The sequence below is a fragment of the Balaenoptera borealis genome (genome assembly GCF_965194805.1).
Source record: "Balaenoptera borealis genome assembly, chromosome: 5".
NCBI classification, from domain to species: Eukaryota; Metazoa; Chordata; class Mammalia; order Artiodactyla; family Balaenopteridae; genus Balaenoptera; species Balaenoptera borealis.
Genome location: NC_138862.1, coordinates 113,008,490 through 113,023,575, shown reverse-complemented (window position 1 = coordinate 113,023,575; position 15,086 = coordinate 113,008,490). Strand labels below are relative to the sequence as shown.

The following is a 15,086-nucleotide window of genomic DNA, read 5'->3' as shown; positions in this document are numbered from 1 at the left end:
AAAATAGCTAAGAGCATTTGAAAAGAAGACAAAGTACAAACTGTGGTGAGGCAAGGACATAACCCCGGGACACTAATCAAATCAATTGGTAATTGAGGAGACTAGCAGGAAGGCAGAGAGAAATAGGAAGTAAACAGAGACAAATAACACTGAATAAAGGGCCTTTGAGTGGAGAAAGGGGAGAAGCGTGTACCAGGTAGAACAAAAGCCTGAAAATTTTATGCTGTGTTAAGGAAACTATCCACACACAAAAAATATAGTATGAAGTGAATTAAGAGGTTGAGACCAGCTCAGGGAGGGTCTTGAAGTCAGTGCTATTAAGTTCAGGTTTTATTATTTAGTGTTGGGAAACTTTTTGTCCAGTTTTATTGAGGCATAATTGACTAATAAAAATTGTATATATTTAGCCTATACACACGATGCATGATGGTTTCATATATATATGCAATGCGAAGCTATTGTAAATCATTTAGGAGAGAAATTACATATTCAGTTATTTATTTCAGAAATGAAATTTTCACCTTTATGTGAAACAAAGAGTGGAAACAGGAGAGATGCTGGAAGAGCATTTGGGGAACATTTGGGAAGTATGGGAGCTGAGAGTGACAGCCTGCATTGGAGGATGGGGAAGTGAAAACAACGTCAAGCTCTTTCCCCAGGAGAGCAGGAGGGTGGGTGTTACCAGTGACTCAGGCAGGAAACATCTTAGAAGGGCCTGGTTTAGGGAGGTGAGAACTGAGACCATCTGTGCCCACAGGACTTAGACAAGTCTGCAGACCACCTATGTCAACATGATATAGTTCTTTGTTCCAGGAAAACTGTTCCAGAGAAAGATAAGGCTGTAAAGCAAAAAAATAACTCCACCAATTGTTTTAGGAAATTCCTACAGATAAATTTATTATAGATAAGAGGCTGTTCACCTGAGCAAACAGCCCACTTACCAAACAAAAGTTTGCTTATCAAGACTTTCTTCAGGAGATTTTGTGCCGCTCCGATTAGTTTTGTCTCGGGAACCGCCTTACGCCATGTAAACCTAGAAGCCAAAATTCTGTAAATATTCCCCTTCTGAAACACGGCTAAGACCTTGTCAGATTCATGTTTTTTTCTTGCTGCAACAAGTATGAGGTAAGTTTTGCTTTATTAACAGACTCTGTGGTGATAATTTGGGGCATTCACTAGAGGGAATACGACGAGTGCAGTGTGGGACGTATTTGATTTGAAAGATCTGTGGGACATGAACAGGCACTTGAGTATTTGCAAAGAGCGCTAAAGAGATGATAAAGATGTTATTTGATAAGGTTTCCAGTAAATCCAAATCATATCATTCAGATGGGTTCAGGTCAAAATATTGTACACTAATAATGATTATTTTGTTTTGTTACCTCCCACATCAAATTTCATTACCGCCTTTTCCCACTGTATAAAGGCCTGTCATGCCGAGATCATTATCAGTTCCATGATTTGGCTCATGCTGCTTCCTCTGCCTGGAATAGTTTTCCCTTCCATCCTAAGGTTTAAATCTCTCACGGCCAGCAGTCTCCTTCCAGCCCTTGAAGCCTTCTCAGAAGCGTCTTTAATTCCCGGTGTTTATTCCTTCTCTCTTCCCTATTGCATCAACTGCTCTCCAATCTATTCCCAATGTTTGTTTTGTATCCCTGAGCACACTGGAATCACTTTAAAGAGACAGACAAGTTCTTACACTTTGTTATTGCTCCCAGCCCCTAAATTATTCCTGGACGTGTTACAAGCCTTCAAGGAATATATTTAAATGTACTAACTTAAACTCAGGAAAGTTAAGAGGAAGTTGAAACATGTCTGACTCTCCAAAAAAGAATGTTTAACTAGCAATTAGTTAGCTAATAATCATTAGCTTAATTGTACATTTGTTTGATGCAAGCTTAAATTTTGAGTGATTAGGAAAGAATGAGAAGGAAATCACAAATTTTATTCAAGTAAAGATCTAAAAGATGCAACTTATCTGTTTCTTGAATGCAGATATTGAATATTTTGCATCAGAAATATATGTATATATTTGGAAACACTATACACCTATGTATATGTCTGGGAGGATACGGACCCAAATATTTACAGTGGTTAGCTTAGGTGTAATGACAGCACAAGAAAAGATTACAGGCAATTTTTTTCTTCACTTTGATCTTAATTATTTATCTAATTTATTCTAGAGCAGACTGGTATTTGTTGGACAATAAAACAAAGCTGAATAAAATTCTAAAATTTCAGTGTGCATTGTCCAAGTTTTCATATGAAGAGTTAGAAAGAAGCTGGCACAAAAATTCATCCTCAAAAGAATAAAGTGAAAGACATGCACTTACTGTTTAGAACAAGACTGAGTAGTTAGTTCCTTGTTCTGTCTATTACACGAGAATTTTTATTGCTGAAGCTATCAACCCAGGTGCTAACTATAATGATAATTATAATTAATGATGAACTGAACCTGCTGACTCTCCTCAAATGCCTATTCTACTGATACAAACCAGGAAGTCATTTTTACTGAGGGTCTTGGTGATCCAATAAGGACAAGATTTGATTTAAACTTGAGAACTTCAGTTAATAATCTTGCTCATTATTTTATACCCTGTATTATCCAGTATCCAAGGTAGGTCAGTAAAACATAATTGTTTGGGGATCTGAGATTAATGTGCACACGCTTCCCATTTGGTGCTTGTTTGACTGGCACATCTACCCAAATTTTTATGTGTCAGAAGCCAATATGAACAGCAATTACCAAATATGAACTTGGACACACAATTAAAATTTGGATTTTTGCCCCCGAATACCCCTCTCACCATCTGCCTTCCCCACCCAATCACTTTTTTATTCTGAGCTTCTTTTCAAGATAAATTTTTTTCTCTCTGACTAATAGGAAATATCTTGGACGAGCCCGACTAATTCCAAAGCAGTACCTATAATCCTTTAATCACTTTAAGAGGTAAATGAATAGAGAGGCATTTGGGAAGAAAAAAAAAAAAGAAAAAAGAAAATAGGTCTGGTGACAGAATATATTAAGCTAGTGTCCTAGAGTTAGAAAAGCTTGCTACCATCCTCACACCCCAATGATATGCAAGAGTATAATCATTATTCTGAAACAGCCACAACAGATGCACATTGGTTTATCTATTTTTTAACTGACTTGACCATTAATGTTAATGTGCACATATAGAAGGTGTCGTCTTGGTGTCATGTTGGATACCAATCCTGTATTTCTTATGATCTACTTCTTTGTCTTTAACAATTTTTCTGAATTTTTTACTTTAGGAACACAATTGTATGTACTTATAAAAGTGTGTGCCTAAAGTTGTAAATAAAATAGGAAAGCAATTGGCAGAAAATTAGAAATAGATATTTATACAACACTGTAAATTTTCACTCTCTGCTTTATGTCACTCTATTTTGCCTTATGGTGAAATAATCCATAATTAAACTTTACTGCAATATAAATGTTAGCAAAATGGACTGTCATGGTCAATCAGTGTTAAGAAAAAATTAATCAAATCCAATTCCTTTCTCTAATGAACTTCTTCATGCACTGCTAGCTCACACATCCAGCTCTAAGTGAGGCTGAACAGGTAATTTGGAGAAGCCCAAGGATAGTTAGAGGAGTCTCCTCACTTTGTGATGGAAAGATTTGGAGTTAAGAAGCAGGTGAAATATTAGCTGTGGGAGAAATCTACACACCTGATAACTTCAGGAAAAGTTCATATATGAAGTGTCTGATTTTAAGGGCATTATAGCATAAGATACTTGTATGCCAGTGAAAAATTAGCATACTGAAAAATGCATTTCAGGACATTTTGGAAGCTCCATGAAATACTTTGTGCACCAAAACAAGACTTGGTCAGTCCAATCCCTTCAATTATCCATGTGGGAAAGTATTAGGAAATAAGCTTTAGATGCTAAGCCTGGCTCTGCTGCTTACAAAGTGTGTGACCTTAGGCAAGCATTTAACATCTTTGTGTCTCAAGTTTCCTGTCTCTAAAGTAACAATACACACAGTAGGTTTGTTTGAGAAGATCAAACAACTGCTGACACACAGACAGACAAATAGACAAAAAACACATTGACAAATATATACTGTGTTTTTATAATGGATAAAATTCATGTGTTTAATTCAAGAAATCACTGAATTCTAAGCTGTCAGGGAATATCCTTAGGCCTTCTTTCTGTTCACCCTCCTGGACCAATTTCCCAAATTTTCCTTCCTTGTCTGCTGCAGATTCCAGGCATTGAGTTTGTTTTCCTATCCTTTTCTCAAAGCTTTTCTGCTTTGAAGCTGCCACTATCCAGTTCATTCTTTTGACTCTCTGACTGCCAAGGCTGTGAGTAAAATGCAAAAATAATCTCCCTCAGTTCCCCCAAGGGCTCTTGGGTTTTTTTCCTTTTCTTTACTGTTTAACAGTTTGGAGGAAACAGACTGAGAATAACAAAGGGAGATAAAGTGGGAGAAATTGCAAAGTTTAACACATCTCTCAAAATCCATTTATATAGCCACCTGTTAAAAGAGGGTAGTTTGCATTTCTGAAACCAATTTACCTAGAATTCAGTCTTTGGCCAACATTATTCACCTCCTAGACACACACACACACACACACATTACATCTTTATTTTCACAAAACTTTAAGTGAAATTTAACATCTCCTTTATTTATTACTATAGTAGTAATAGCATTACTTGAGCCTTTATCACTATATAATTGTTGCAAATATAATTTAATGCTCATTGCTACTTAGAAATTAAGGCAGCTACTAGACCCACTGTAGATCTTATTATTTGATGTTTTAATAGAAACTATATGTATATTTCAAATCTGGGCTTTTTATGTCTATATTACCATATAATTGGCTTCTTTTGTAATTCTATGGATTTGCTTTATGCATATAAAACAGTATATATTTAGTTATTATTTCATTTAAATCCCACATTATTGTGTGTACCTGGCTGCACCATTTTGTTTGCTTCAGTTCAGATATGATGTCCTTATATGTTGGCTATGATATGATGGTGGCAATGCCTTCTACATGTCAAAATGGTACTGAACTCCTCTTTAACAATGGGGTTTGAAGCTAGGAACTTAAACAAATAAATAATAAAAAGATAAATGCTTTAAAACCTAAACATTTAATCTTTGGAAGCTATTTTTCTAGGGAAAAAGAGAGGTATATGCAAATCTGCGAAATAATGAGCTATGCTACAATTAGTTTCCGGCGTCTAAGAGGCTGAGTACATAATCTATGGCCTGAACACAAAGACACAACTCATGGAGTTTGCTAACTGAACTTTCCACTCTTGGAGGCATCCTGCTGTATTATTGACAAGAAACACCATGAGTTTTGTCAGGCAGCATCTGGGCAGGACTTGCCCTACTGTGTGCTTAGGTGCTGCTTCCCAAGTCCACACAAATAGAGTGATTTCCCTTTGTTTTGAGCACATAATGACAGCTGCGTGTTGTCACCACGCTTTTTAGAAACAAATCTCTAAGCTTTTTCAAAAATCAGAGCATCCCAAAATGATGATTTCCTATTATGTTGCAAAATTGCCTCAAAGCATTATTAATACTCTTTATGTCCAAACTGTGGCTGCTAAGTAAGCTTTAGAAAGAACACTCACAGTTTGCTCACAGTTACTGCAGCAAGATGAAAATTTACTGTTTCTCCCTTAAGGAGCTTGCCAATGTAAGATCAACATTATATGCCACCTTGAAGAGTCCAAAAATGTTTGTTTACTCATAGAAAACCTTTTACCTGTGGATCTCAAGGTACTCATCTAAAAACTAATCCAGCCACCTCTAAATTTGGCCCAAGTCTAGAATGTTCTAAGAAGACAAAGCCAACAATCATAGCTGTCTTAGTGAACAGTGAGGAGTGCCTAGGATGGCTACAACTCCAGAACTCATGCCAGGTGAAAAGCTAAAGGGAAACATAATCTTAGTTTGCTGGGATAGTAATTACCTCCCACAGAAAGTATCTTCCAAACCCACAGGATTTACAATCAGCTTAGAAACATTTAGAATAATCAAAGATAGAGAAATAATACTTCAGTATTGTATAATGAGGAAATAACCCTACCCAAAGAGTCTGTCCTTTGTCTAGAAGGTGAGCTCTAGGCCCCTGGCATGTCCTGCCTGGTAGGACTCTGTTTGTTGGGGCCTTTGACCACCAGAGAGTCATCTAATGCTGTGATTTATCATGGGGGCTCTGAGCCATGCTATATCAATTTTGACCTCCAGACTAACTAGAAAGTAAAGGCATTAGCCTGACATCCGGGAAGGTCTGGAGACAAAAGATCAACCAAAAGTAGGTAGCATGTGATTGAGCCCCAGTAAAAGCTCTGGACACCAACGGCTCAAGTGAGCTTCCCTGGTTGGCAATACTCTCTGCACATTGTCATACATCATGGCCAGGAGGAGGTGGCACTGTACGTAACTCCACAGGGAGAGGTTGACCAGAAGCTCTGTGTGTGGATGTCCCCCAGACTCTGCTTTATGTGTGCTTCCTTTGGCTTATTTTAACCTTTATCCTGTCCCTGTATACTCTTTGTGAGTACAATAGCTTTCAATGATTTCTGTGACTCCTTGTAGCAAATTTTCAAGTCTGAGGGTAGTCATGGGAATCCTCAAATTTACAGCCAGCTTGTCTGAAGTGAGGGTGGAAATGGAGACCCTGAGTTTGCAGCTGGAGTCTGAAGTGAGGGCTCTTGTTAGGCCTATGTCCTCTAACTGTACAGTTTGGTTAACTCTGGGTAACCCTTAGAACATTAAATCTGCCATATTTTTGACTTTATATTAGTTATATAAGCATTATTTAAATACTAAGGAGGTTTTAAGTCAGATATTAAAGTACTTAAAAATGACAGAAAATGATTAAGTTTATGAATGCAGTTTAAATTGTTCAAGATAAGGGTATACAGTTTGTAAATGGCACCAAAATTTATTTAAATACACCTTAAAATTGATTGCAAAAATTTGTAGAAATATAAGTGAAATAAATTTCTGAACTGAACTTAAAATCTCAAGGGGGATCTAGGTTTTTGAATTTGCAAATTTAATAAATTGATTAGTAATTTAAAAAACATTAAGAGTATTTTCTGTCCTTTTAAGTCTACTAGTGGATATTATAATGCAATTTCTAAATTTAGGGAAGGTGAACTAGGAAGGGGCTAAGTGATTACTGAATACTAATAAAGTAGGGACAGGATTAATACAGGAGATATTCAGAAAGTTATACATTCTTGATGTCTGATCTATTGCTTTCCTCTTAAACCTTCACTTAGATTTGGGAAAACAATATTTGGGGTCCTTCCATGTAAAAAAGTTAATTAAGTTGTGAAAGCAAATTAGATTTTTAGTTGGTTGACTTATCTCTTGGCATGAGATTCAGTAGTACTGGTCTGTTGGATTATGCATAACTGGTGAAGCCCAAGAAAGTTAGAAGGGCACAAAGTATCAGTTAAAACTCTTTTGGTTACAAGGGACAAAAAATCCAATCCAACTGGTCTAAGCATGAAAGGTAATTTAGGGGCTCATGTAACTGAAACTTCCAGGCACCACTGGATTCAAAGACTCACACAATGGCATCAGGACCCACCTCTCAGTTCTTTTTTCTGGATTGGCTTTACCCATACATTATGAAGGTTGGGCCTGCATCCTTCCATGTTTAAAACCAGCAGAAGATAACATGCCTCTCCAAGGGGAAGCAGAATTATCCAGATGGCATCTCATTGGATCATGTGCCTGTTCCTTTCTCAGCCAATCACTCTATGCAGGTATAAATCTTACCCTCATCCTTGGAGCCAGGAGGAGAGTCAGATCAGGAACAGTGCAGGGAAAAAGTAACTCCCCCAGAGGACATTCACCTTGGAGAAAGATGAGTAGATGCTGGATGCAAGTCACTTGGATATGTTTACATATTCAATAATTCTACTTTCATAATGTCTCTCTGGTGTAATCTTTTTTATTAAGCATATAGGAAGTCAAGAAGCTTAAGCAAGGGTTAGGGGAAAAGTTCATTTCTTTGTGGAATTAAATAATGGTGAAGCCAATAGAATCAAAGCAAAAATAATGTTAGTTTCTACTCCTATCCCCACCAAGTAGCTCTGTGACAAGACAAGTTACTTAGCCTTGCTGTTTCACAGTTTCCTTACATGTCAAATGAAACTACAGATACTGCCACATCCCAAGTTTTAAAGCTGATATGAGAATTGAAAGAGATCATTTGAAAGACAAGGCTCAAAAGATGTTATTTTAAAATTACAAAAGTTCTATACAAATATAAAGTATTAGTAGTAGCAATAGTAGTACCATTGTTTTATGTACTGTACTAATTGAAGGTGTGATGTGTAAACAACAGAAACCATCCTGGACCATTTAAGTAGAAAAGAAATTTGATAGAGGGGATCAGACAGTTCACAGACTTCTGAAGAATCAGGCTTAAAGGCTATATAACTAGGAGCAGGACGGATTGGCGCCAGAAGACACCAGGCCTGCATTCTGGGCACAGGCTCTGTACCTTGTCTTTCCAACATCAGGTGCTGGAAGCTAGGCTACGTGCTGTTGCTATTTCTGAAACTGAATGTCTCCTTGCCACCAAACTCAACATCAGAATTGAATCCCCCTTGCACTGCCTTCTTCACACCACACTCTACCAATCAGAGACCTCATATGTTAATGGGTGACTGGCAGAATCAAGGTCACATACCTGTACCTTAGCTGCAAGGGAGCCTGGAAAGGCAAGTTTATGGCCTTTATCTTAGGAAGTGGGATTCATAACATAAGAAATTCACCAAATATAGGAAAGGGTCTCAGTACATTCCAAAGGCACATAAATATCTACTATAAGCATAGCATTGTTTTAAGTCTTAAAATATTTAATATCATTGTGCAAATGCAACCTACAGAACTATAGTCATAGCAGAATACATACATCCTTCAGCTGTAAGTCTTTTTACATTTTGCTTTCTCCCTCTTTTTTTAAATCGTTGACAATGATTAGACTAACTTTGAAGCCAAAATTTTGCTTTATTGTGTTTTTTAAAACCATTTTTGCTCAAACGAAAATCTCTAGTTTATAAATATGTCAATCAACTTAAGTGTTTTTCAGAAACTCAAACTCAGCTGCCAACCAATTGGTAGCAGTTACTCACTCAACTATATCCAAGATAGAGACTCATCTTACAGACCAAATGTCAGAGATTTTTTTCCAGGAGTCTACCAGAAAATCATTATATGTGAATCCTGCAGAGATGTTTTGGACTTTGAACAATATTTGACTTATAGGTCTATGACAAGTAGAAATTATTCCTTTTTTTTTTCCCCAAACTGTGTTCTTGTAAACCTTCTTTATTTTTTTCTTAATTTTTAAAAATTTATTTTATTTTTTAATTTTTATTGGAGTATAGTTGCTTTACAATGTTGTGTTAGTTTCTTCTGTACAGCAAAGTGAATCAGCTATACGCATACATATATCCCCTCTTTTTTAGATTTCCTTCCCATTTAGGTCACCACAGAGCATTGAGGAGAGTTCCCTGTGCTATACAGTAGGTTCTCATTAGTTATCTATTTTATACATAGTAGTGTATATACGTCAATCCTCATCTCCCAATTCATCCCACCCCCCTCTTCCCTGTTGGTATACATAAGTTTGTTCTCTTTGTAAACCTTCTTTAAATTCTGTGTTTCTCTACCCACAATAGACAGGTGAAAAACTGAATGGGAATTCTGAACATCTATTATCTCTTCTATAGTGAAATGTAATGCCTTTACTTCTTGTTGATGAATCTTCTTGCATAGCTGACAATGATGACTATGTTTAAGGAGTGCAATAACTTAATATTTGTTGTCCATTCCCCTGAAATACTGAGGGAAGATAGGAAGAGAGACAATCAAAAATACTTGTGTAGCATGTCTTAGGTGAATTTTTCTTGATCCTATTGGGTGACAATGTGAGTGTTATAACTCAATTTTGTCTCAGCTATTACTTTCTGATTAAACTTTTGTGTGCATAACATAGGTATTACATAAAAATTTCAAATTTTTGCACCTGAGTGTGTATGTGTGTGTGTGTGTGTGTGTGAACAAAAGGGAGCAGTAAGTGGGAAGGAAGTAGAGTTTGCTTAGGCTGAGCTTCAAGGAGTGTGTGTACCTTGCCAGGTGGAGAGCAATGTATAAAATTTGAACTTCAAATCTGTTACTTTATTATTACTCTCATTTGTTATCATTAATCCCATTTTGACATCATTAATGACAAAACAGAGTCTTGGAGTAAACATTTAAAGAAATGCTGGCTTACATCTATAAATTATTTTAAAATTTTATATGATAAATATAAAAAGTGAAAACACTAACAATATATTTCTTTTTAAATAATATGATTTTATGATTATCTTTTTTAGTAGAATTTATAACACTTCTACATTTCCTATGTTTCATAATTATTTTATTTTACTAATTGACTGGTTGACCCGTTATTTGATGACCTGCCTGAAAGACAGAAATAAATGCAAAAACCCTGCCATCCAGCATGCTCTGTTAGCCAGCATTTCCAGCCCAGCCTTGTGGCAGATGTTGGAGGAGATGTTAGAGAACCAAAAATACAGTTTGGGGGTTTTAGGCAGAAAAGGGTAAAAAGCACAAAGGAATAAAATGTTCACTTTAAGATTGATTATCAATAAATCAAGAAAAAGATGAATAGGGCTGAATGCAAGAACAAGAGCGATAGAAGAAGTGTGTAAGACTGTAGGAATCCCAATACATACGTGATAACTAGGGCCAGAGGAGAGGAGAGAAATAGGAGAAAAGAAAGCAAAGGAGGATGGAATGTAAAAATAGCAATAACAGATTTAAGTTACATTTACTGAGCATTTATTAAATACTAGGGATGCTTTAATTTCTCTCAGAAACAATGAGAAGATGATATTATTCCTAGTCTACAGAGGAGGAAACTGGGAGGAAGGCAGGAGCACAGGTAACTCTCTTGTTAAAAAAAAATATGAAAAGTGACAGTGTCAAGATTTGTACACAGGTCTTTTCATTCATGCTCACGACTTTTCCATGATACTTGGCCTGCTTTGACTCTACCACTTTGAAAATTGATTTCTCACTGTTTGTTTGATAATTCTTTATTAGCTTGAATATGCATTTAGCAATACTCATCTGTAAGACAAACTTTAATATTTTAGCTCTAAAAGAAGAATAAAATAGTAGCAGCAAGCAGGAAGTACAGCACAAGCTCATATTCCATCAATCTTCCTTTTACTTATGATGGTTTTCACATTCAGATGCAATGCCCTAGGTCAATAACCACAAAAGTTGATCAACTGCTGTTTACTAAATCAAATGCCCCTTTAAGCTAAAGTCTAAAGCCAAAGCAGGAATTACATGAGTTGGGTTATATAAAAATTGGTATACTTCAGGTCTATTCCAGGAAGAGCTTTCCTGGGCCAAAAAGATGTTTTCCCCTGAGCAGGAAAGCATGATGTATGAACAACTGAATCAATTTTAATATTGTTAACCAATTAAGAAAAGAAAATGGATACCAGTTCACTGGATGGGCCCAATGTACACACTGAACAAAAAACATTTTAAAGTGTCAAGAATATACACCTGTGACTATTGTTAAAGATGGCTGACTTGATTAATCCCACATGGTTCTGTTTCCTTCCAAAATCTAACTGAAATAAAAATAGACATTAGCTAGAAAAAAAAGGAGAGATAACCTTGAAGGGCAAAATTTTTGTGAGATTTCTGGAAATTGGAATGCAATAAGAGAGAGAGTGAATGTTTAAAACACATACATACATACACACACACACACACACACACACACACACACATACACACAACCCAAAACAGGCAGAGAGGACTGCTACAAAGGTAAAAGCCATGCATTCCAACAATCTTGAGCAAAACTCAAGAGAAGTTCCCCAGTATTCCATAGGAATTCATCCAAGAGCAGGAGCTGTCCAAAGGCAAATAATCAAAGTAATTAATTCAAAGATTACAGAAATACTGAACCAGTTGTGCCCTGCTACCTCACATCATTCCCCATAATGTCACATACCCGAGTAATTTACTCCCAGGCCAAAAACAGGAGGCCCTTTCTGAAGAAGTGTTGGCTCTGTGGTGAGATGGGGGAACACAGCAGAGCCCAAGATAATTCTAGACCTCTGCAATGGAGAGAGATAAAAAGGAGTATCTCCTTCCAAAATTGAAACAAATAAACATGAAATAAATCCACTTACAGAACAAAATGCAACTGATGGAACATAAGTGGCTGTCCTTCCAAGATTCAATTGAACTAACCTGAGAACAGAACTCAGCCTTTGTTACATTCCTGAAATACAAGCCATCCCACAAAGCATTAGTGAGAAATGTCAGCTTTTTATCAATTATTTCATGGGGAGATTGAGAAGACATACATTACCTATCACATAGGAATAACTTATTAACTATCACACATTATAATCACATACATTTAACTGTTCTCCCTGAAGACACCAGCCCTTCGTTTCCTTTCTCTCTTTTCTGCCTGCAAGAATATCAAACTTTCTCCTCCTCTTTATTACATTTGTGCCTCCAGGGTTCTTGCTGATTCCAACACATACTTCCTACTTTCTGTTTAAGTAATTGTACTAGTGCAATATGTTTTAGTTTAAGCAACCAATCACACAATGTGTTCCCAAGTTTGCATAACCCTATAATTAATTATATCTCTACCTACAAATCCTCTTCCAATACTTTTTGTCCTATATATTATTTAATTGAACCATTTCCCTGAAGATTACTACTAACCATCACTCTTACATAAGCCTTCCCATTATTTATTTATTTCCCCATAAAATGAGTCCACATTTGCCTTTCCAACATCTGTCTCTTCTCTGCAATATTTCCCATTACCACAGAGGCTAATTTTTTTCAAATGCTTCATGCATTCTTTATTATATAAGACTCTTGTACAAAAGGAAATATACAAATTGGGTCCCCATATGGAAAGAATAAAGTGAATCTTTGGAGGTTTATATGATTAAATCTATAAATCTTCTATGAATCTTCTCTCTCTATGGTCCCATTGACGTGTACCATCCTAAGATGCCTTCCATCTCACCTGTACATTAAGAAAAAGTCATTTGGAGGATTCTCCAGAATTCCAAGAAAGTTGCCTACATGACATCCATTGTAATAAATAAGTTAATAATACCCATATGGCTTAATTAGAACTTTTCAGAATGGCAGCTGGAAAAGTTAATTTCCTTGAGAGGTCAAATGGCATCTTCAATGGCCTGAAATTTCCAGACCAGCCTCTGCAATTCCACTATCCTGATAGAAGTGTGAAAACTAATTTATTTGTCTTGGCTAATTAAATTCTACCTGTAACAAAAAGTGCCACCACTGCTTGTCTGTAAATCAGAGATGTTAATTATATGAGAATATTCAGTGTTACCATGCTTGGGAAGTCGATTACTACAGCCATGTTTTTAAAGGCTTAGCCAAAAATCACTTTCTAACGATTCTGCTGGAATGTCAATGAATCCTGTATATTCAAATCCAGAACAGTTACCTAATCACCTTCTATTCCCTAGTTTGTATCTGAAACATTAGCTCTCGTTTTCATATATTATACATCATTTTGAAAAACATGTGAAGTCTAGAACATCAGAAATATATGTCAAAAAAAGTATACAAAAATCACGAGCAGTAGAAAATAATTTTTAATTGATAGCAAGACTAAGAGATAAAAGCAGAACAAAGAGCCATAAAGTAGAAGGGCCATGATAATACATGCATGGCTTACAAAGTTAATTCTAAGTTTTCTATTTTAAAAGGAAAATGACCCCCTCTAAGTGTTTCTAATAGACACTGTTGGTTCCTACTCAAGATCTCTTCCTCTCTCTTCCTTATTTAGAAAAAAAAAAACTCTTTTCTTAAGGTAGCTACGTAGATTGGGGGTAAATTCTGATTAATGTAAGACAGCCATGGTCAGCTCATCTCCTCTGCAACAGTTGTGCTGCTAGTATTTGTTCTAGTTGGGCACCTAACGTGGTTCTGGCCAATGCAACGGTAGGAGATAACTGGGGGTCCTCTGGAGATGTTTCTTTGAAATTAGCTAGAAAACTCTGAGAAAGTTTGGCATATGCTATTCTTCTGTATGTTACTGTTTGAGGATTTCACTCCTAATGCTACTGCAACCATCTAACAACCATGACATAGGCTAGCCTGACAAGCTTGACACTGAAGGTGCATAGCTGGAAAAAACAGGAATTTGTGATTGCTGTGAATATCATTGAGTTGCTGAATAATCACTCTTAAACCAAACTGTCTCCTGACATCTTGTTAACTGAGGTTATACATTTACTGATGCTTTAATAACTGGAGCTAGTGTTGCAGATAACCCTCGTTGTTTATGAGGGAAAATACCTGTTCTTTGGGAGAAGCAAAATTTCACTAGCAATTAGCAGAAAATTTTCTAAAAAAACATTTTCATGTGGAACTTCATAAGAAAGGCAATGAACATTGGGATGGACAATATCCTCAAACAAGATTCCTATAGCAAATATAGAGGTAGGTTTGATAATACTTTTATGAGAACATAGCACCAAAAAGAAACTCCATGAGAGCAAACCATCAGGGCTATGCAATCTAGACACGTTTCAGTCATTATTGAAGTGAATAGTACAGATACTATCCATTTTATGGAAAAGGAGGAGCCTAGCGAAAACTCTGCTGAGCAGATAAACCATCCCACGTGCACATGGCCTTCGAACAGGAGGATTGGCAGGAAAACACAATAATCAACATTTATTACTACGGATCTTACTCTTAAGTCTTAACACCAGAGACAGAGGTTTGTTCACATTTTATTGAGGCAACTTGGGATTATCGGTTATCTACCTTCCTGCAGTGAGAAGAGAAGTAAGTCTACTTCTTTACTTGCTTTGTTGGTATCTAGAGGGAACTCAAGGATGAATGCTATAAACTGGAAAATATTTACTGAAAGAAACTTCTAAAGTACTTTTATCAGATCATGAAGTGGATAAAAAAATCTCAATCACATGTTAGAAAGGAGGAAAAAGGAACT

At 36.4% G+C, this 15,086-nt stretch overlaps 1 long non-coding RNA gene across 1 annotated transcript in view; it reads right to left on the bottom strand.

Annotated features, from left to right (window-relative positions):
• Positions 1 to 15,086, bottom strand: part of LOC309629968 — an 820,276-nt gene that overhangs the window by 657,994 nt on the left and 147,196 nt on the right. The window lies entirely within an intron of this gene.